The sequence below is a fragment of the Sinohyriopsis cumingii genome, chromosome 2 (genome assembly GCF_028554795.1).
Source record: "Sinohyriopsis cumingii isolate HCF-2022 chromosome 2, ASM2855479v2, whole genome shotgun sequence".
Taxonomy (NCBI): Eukaryota; Metazoa; Mollusca; class Bivalvia; order Unionida; family Unionidae; genus Sinohyriopsis; species Sinohyriopsis cumingii.
In genome coordinates, this window is record NC_142962.1 from 118,670,939 (window position 1) to 118,676,938 (window position 6,000).

The 6,000-nt window shown below is 32.0% G+C and overlaps 1 long non-coding RNA gene across 1 annotated transcript in view; it reads right to left on the minus strand.

Annotated features, from left to right (window-relative positions):
* Positions 1 to 5,564, minus strand: part of LOC149805686 (uncharacterized) — a 105,390-nt gene extending 99,826 nt beyond the window's left edge. The window contains exon 1 of the long non-coding RNA XR_016414973.1: positions 5,332 to 5,564. This is a non-coding gene — a long non-coding RNA (uncharacterized LOC149805686). The remainder of the gene's footprint in view (positions 1 to 5,331) is intronic.
* Positions 5,565 to 6,000: the final 436 nt, after the last annotated feature.

Sequence of the window (6,000 nt, forward strand, 5' to 3'; positions counted from 1 at the left end):
GGGTGGAAAAAAAACGGGTCCAAAAAATTAGGTTTTTCCCTCTGTATTTTGTAGTACAACTAAAACGTCCAGATTATTTGTATCATTGTAGAGCTACATCTGTCTACCTTTCTAAAATATCATCCTCTTTAGTGTATCTTATATGATCTTGACGCTACAGAGCTTCGCAGTAGGCTACTACCTCCTGCCACGTAAACCCGGCGCCAGGGGTTAATGAGTTAAGAAGGCAATACAATTCGGCTTGTATTTTGTTGATTGTAATAATAATAATAATAATGATGATAATAATAATAAGAAGAGTAATAATAATTATATTATTATTATTATTATTATTATTATTATTTGTTGTTGTTGTTGTTGTTCTGCTTCTTCTTCTTCTTCTTCTTCTTACTATTATTATTATTATTATTATTATTATTATTAACAATGTTTTAGTCATAAACATGATGTTCCCCAAAATAGAGTCTGAATATTTCATATTTTCTGCGCAAGGGTCCATTGTACTTAATTGGTAATTAAGTTTTCTAAGCTTTATTAGTTATTGAATCTTGAGGTAAAATCTGTAACCACTTTCTTGGTATCCTAATAATGCGTTCATGGCAAAATGTACAAAGTCTATGGCTTTGATCTAATATTTTTCCTTCATGTAGACCGCCAGCCACATTAAAATTCCACCTTCTATTCTGGTTTTTAAAGCATCTTTGTAAATTATTACACTGTGCAATGATACAAACTAATTTATCCAGTGTTTACATTTCGTACGCAAAGGAACATAAATAACTAATAATCACAAATACAGAAATAGTCACTAAATCACCATTAACGTACATAATTAATTATACAAATAAGTGTCAACTTTTTCTGTGGCATATTCGAGACACCATACAATCCAGTGTAGAAAAGCAAGTGCATATGTACATCAATATTCACATGTCATATTCACCGTCATTAAGCATGTTACGCTATACTTCATTTAATATTCATGATTAGTGACAGTCATGACATCCACAAGAATTCTACGAAGAACCATATTGTACAGTATACAACTGCTAATATATCTTACTTGATCAGTTTGTAATTTTGTTAAAATTTGTCTTTTTCTTAATTTAATTCACTCTCTTGTTGTTCTGGAAGTGCCTTTTTACACACTGGTGGAAACGCGTACCACAGTTAGAATAGTTCTCGTGCTTAAAAATAAATTCAGTATACATCCCATGTATTCATACATGTAAGGTTTATTTAAGATAAGTAGCTAACGACAAGTACTAATCATGATCCGTAGGCAAATATTAAGAAATAGAGACTGGTGATACCCGAACATATAAAATTTGGCGGACTAATACTTAGAGAGTAAACGCGGTGAAAGTTGACTAAAAGAAGTCAAATGTAAACAAGCAAATAAGTCATTTTATAGTATGAATTTCAGTAAAGTTTTATATTTATCTTGGCTATTATCAGCACCGACCACACCTGTACTTTCAATATGGAAAGTTTGATAGTCATCAGGTTTAAGGTATGCATGTAATGTGACAGTCAGTGAAAAGACTGGGTTGACTGGAAGAAGACCAATATGGCAGCCCCCATTACCTGGCATCATGATGCTTCCCACGTACATTATACGCAAGCAACAATGCATATGAAAATTGTCTCGTTCGTTGCATCTTAACTAGTATTCATGCAACGCCATAATTTGAATGCAGAGCTCTGTCCTGTCTTAAGGTCCTGATGCATTGCACGCAAAATACAATGTTAAATTGCCTATTTTAGCTCATAAAAATACTTTTCCCGTAAAACAGATTGCTCTTGAAATCGTAAATGACACGTTTTAAGTTACTAAAATATAACTTTAAACTCAATACGTACTTTGGGTGATATTTGACTACACCACAACCACTCATCTGCTAGGCAAATTCGTATTACTAGTAGTACGTAAGTATTGAGATAGGGAGTGGCTAAGTAAGTTTCATACACAGAAATAAAATTTGCACACGTTGACAAATTTGTACTGGCATTACAACGCTTTGCACGTGCTGATAGACTTGTATTGGTCTAACAAACTTTGCATGTTTTGACAGATGTATACTGGCACTGAAGAGGGTTATACCCTTTGTGTATATATCCACTCCTCTAATATGTTCTCTTTTGATAAGAATTTATCTTAAGTGTGAAATTAAAAAAGAAATGAGATTTTAACTTAATTATAGATTTCAAAACAAGATATGGCTTTAAATGAGATTTTATTTTCATGCACGAAAGGATTTATGGTTCATCGACATGAGTAATACTAATGTGAGTAATACTAATGAAGGAAAATATACAATATATGATGTAAACCAAGGTGTCAACGCATTACAAAATTCACAAGGATGGGTTTAGAAACAACTTGTATGATACTGACAGAAGGCGTGCGTACAATAGGTATAAATAACTTTTTTTTATATTAAAAAATGTAATATAATGGATGAAATTTCAGTCGTGTTTCAACATTTCAAGGAGCGACAGATGTGATCTATTTTTGGAACCTGACTCATATGCATGATGCGATGATATTTTCCTGACCCAGATTTGTAATGACTACGTTTTATTTGGTGACCGAGGCAAATTCAATTACTGTTAACTTTCTGTTTGCAATGATGTAAGTTTTCCAGCTCATGGGTTATTTCTTTTATTTTGAGTAATTCAATAAATTGCAAAAGAAGACCAGATCTATAAACAACTGACACTTAAATTACCTGGATTCGTTTATCCCGTAGTACAGGTAAGCCGGTACGGTCACGTACGCCGTACCAGTAAGACATTTATTACTGTTACCGTCGTACCGGAAAGACGGGGTCTGGGGTCGGTACCGTACCGATAAGAGTTAAAATCTAATGTACCACTAGGAAAATCATTCTCAGAGTTAATGCCTGTTTTACTTTGTTCAGTCAACCGTCCACCAAACAGTCAATCCGACTGGTAACATACGTGCAGATTCAAACAGCACTTCAAAAGAAGACTATGCAACTATTATATTAGATGATGTTAATGTAAACTATATATAAACTTCCGTTCAAAATGGGTAAGTGGTTTTGAGCCAAATGGCTTTAATTGCATCATATGAATACACATAAAAGATAAAAATAAAAAGTACTTCAGTTATTTATCATGTACATATATATATATATATATATATATATATATATATATATATATATATATATATATATATATATATATATATATATATATATATATATATATATACACACACATATATATATATACACATATATATATATACACACATATATACACACACACACACACATATATATATATATATATATATACATACATACATACATATACATATATATACATAGATATATATACATACATATATACATATATATATACATACATATATATATATACATACTATATATATATATATATATATATATATATATATATATATATATATATATATATATATATATATATATATACATATATACATACCGTGTTGTATTCTTCACTGTTTAAACTGGCATTTTCATTTCAAGCCATGCTTTCAGGTTTATATATATATATATATATATATATATATATATATATATATATATATATATATATATATATATATATATATATATATATATATATATATATATAAACCTGAAAGCATCGCTTGAAATGAAAATGCCAGTTTAAACAGTGAAGAATACAAAACGGTATGTTGCACTAGGCTTACCCCGAACGTGATAAATCAAGATTACTACACTGAAATATAATGAAAGGATGTTTAATAAATTTCAGGTAAAAAATGTTTCAGTGATCTTGCCCATGTACCTTCAGATATTATCAACAATATATCGACGTTATTATTATATCGAGGTCAGCAGTGACTTTCATGCTTGCTTCTGGATAGACTTTTACCCAAGCAAAATAGGAAGGGTTAAACGTCAACTAAAGCCCAAATCGTTACGCTCCTATACGCTCCTATACAGATATTGCAAAATATCTAAGAGATAAATTCCTTAAAAAATAACGATATGCACAACCATAGAAATAGCGACATAAGGCCATACAGGTAATTGGTAAAGAAAATTGATATAGGCATGCCTTTGAAGAAAGTCAACTATCTGCATAATTTGAGGTACCGCAAACATGATGTGACGGTTGATTTCCGTTTTCATTTGCATCAGAATGTTATATTTAATGACTTCAAACAAAATCTCATTGCACCGATATTACATTTTCACTGAAGGATTTATACGAAATGTAAAATGTAGACAGTTCAACACGATCAAGGTGAAAAAAGAATATAAAAATTCACATAATTGCCAGATAATGAAAAAGCAACAAAAACAATAACAACAATAACAAAATGTTCACGAGAAGCAGTTCAGTAACTGTAAGAGGTTATATGACAAATCAAGCATTTTCAAACTATACGGTACAATTTCACACAGAGCACATCATGAATAACGTCTTTAGTGGACGACTTGCTCCCAAAGGTGCAGTTTTGGGGTTTTATGATTTTAACCGTTCTTCACACTACTGGTTATGCCATGCTGAGGATACGTGACGTAATTGCCTTCCACAAAGACACACAGACGCAGCCGGGTTGGCTGCGTTGGGTTAACCTGGTCGGGTACTGAACTCGCGACCCTTGAATTACAAGTCTGGTACTCTGCCAATGAGCCCATATGGCTCCTACTAAGTCATGGTTTTGCACGAACGGGATAAATTGAAACAAAACCCTAAGAAGACAAAACTTGATACTGGTACAAACAAACGGTTACAAAAAAGTACAAGCAAGACATAATTCCTTGCATATATCCATACAGAATAATTCATTTCTGAGTATTTGGTAGTGGGAAATAAAACAAAAATAATAGTATTCTTAGGGTACACAGAATTGCCCGATGTTAAAGAATGGTCTTGTTCGTTAGGGTACATATAATTGGCTGATGTTAATGTCTGAACTTGTTAATTACGGTACATATAATTGCCAGATGATACAGTTTTGAACGATGGAAGTACAAATGTATCTAAAATGTGATCTCTCAAATCAGTATGTTTTGGACAATCTAAAAGAAAGTGATTTTAGTCGTCTCTGTTCCTAGCCTTGAATTTCTGATCTTTGACATTTCCTGACCAGCGTATCAGTGACAAGGAGTGATTTCTTTTCTTGGTTTAGGCTGGCTTTGAAATTTTTTAATGAAGGATTTTTTCTCACTTCACCAGGTAGCTTTTTCCGCGTTGAAATAACAAGGAAGCACATATTGTGATATAAAAAACACTAATCCGCGATAAGCTTAAATAACTGGATCAGTCTGTACTTACAGCGGCGATAGGTCGAACTTTCCCACCAAGTCTCATGGTCAAGTTGTGCAAGAGATACAATCTTCTTTGTATCCGCCCTTATTCTCATCGCCTTGATAGTTATTTTTCTCTAGGAGTTCTTTCTCATACGGCCAACACTAGTCCCAAATGTTATAAGGTTAAACAAAATATTGTTAAAATATAATATTTGTACATTTTTTCCAATTAAGGCAGATCCAGTTTGAATTTAAAGCTTTTTAAATACTTTATAATGCCCAGGGCGTTATGTGGTTCGGGTTCCTCTTTCGTAATATTACCATCGATTCTGTGATATTCTGAATAAATAGAACCAGGCAAAACCCGAACCATCCATGCATCCTTACGAGTTAATATTTCACCTTACAAAAGCGCACCTCAACTATCATATATCAAGTTAAATCAGCACTATTCTAATTCGATCGTTCTCTATTGTCTGCACTATAATTTATGCGTTGAACATCTGGTGATTTGAAATCTAGATTAACCATATATAAAAGACATAATTCAAAAATACAAAATAAATCCTCTCTAATTATAGTTGATGTCAAAACACACACAGTATGTATGTATGTATGTATGTATGTATGTATGTATGTATGTATGTATGTATGTATGTATGTATGTATTATTTTTATTAAACTCACCTGACTT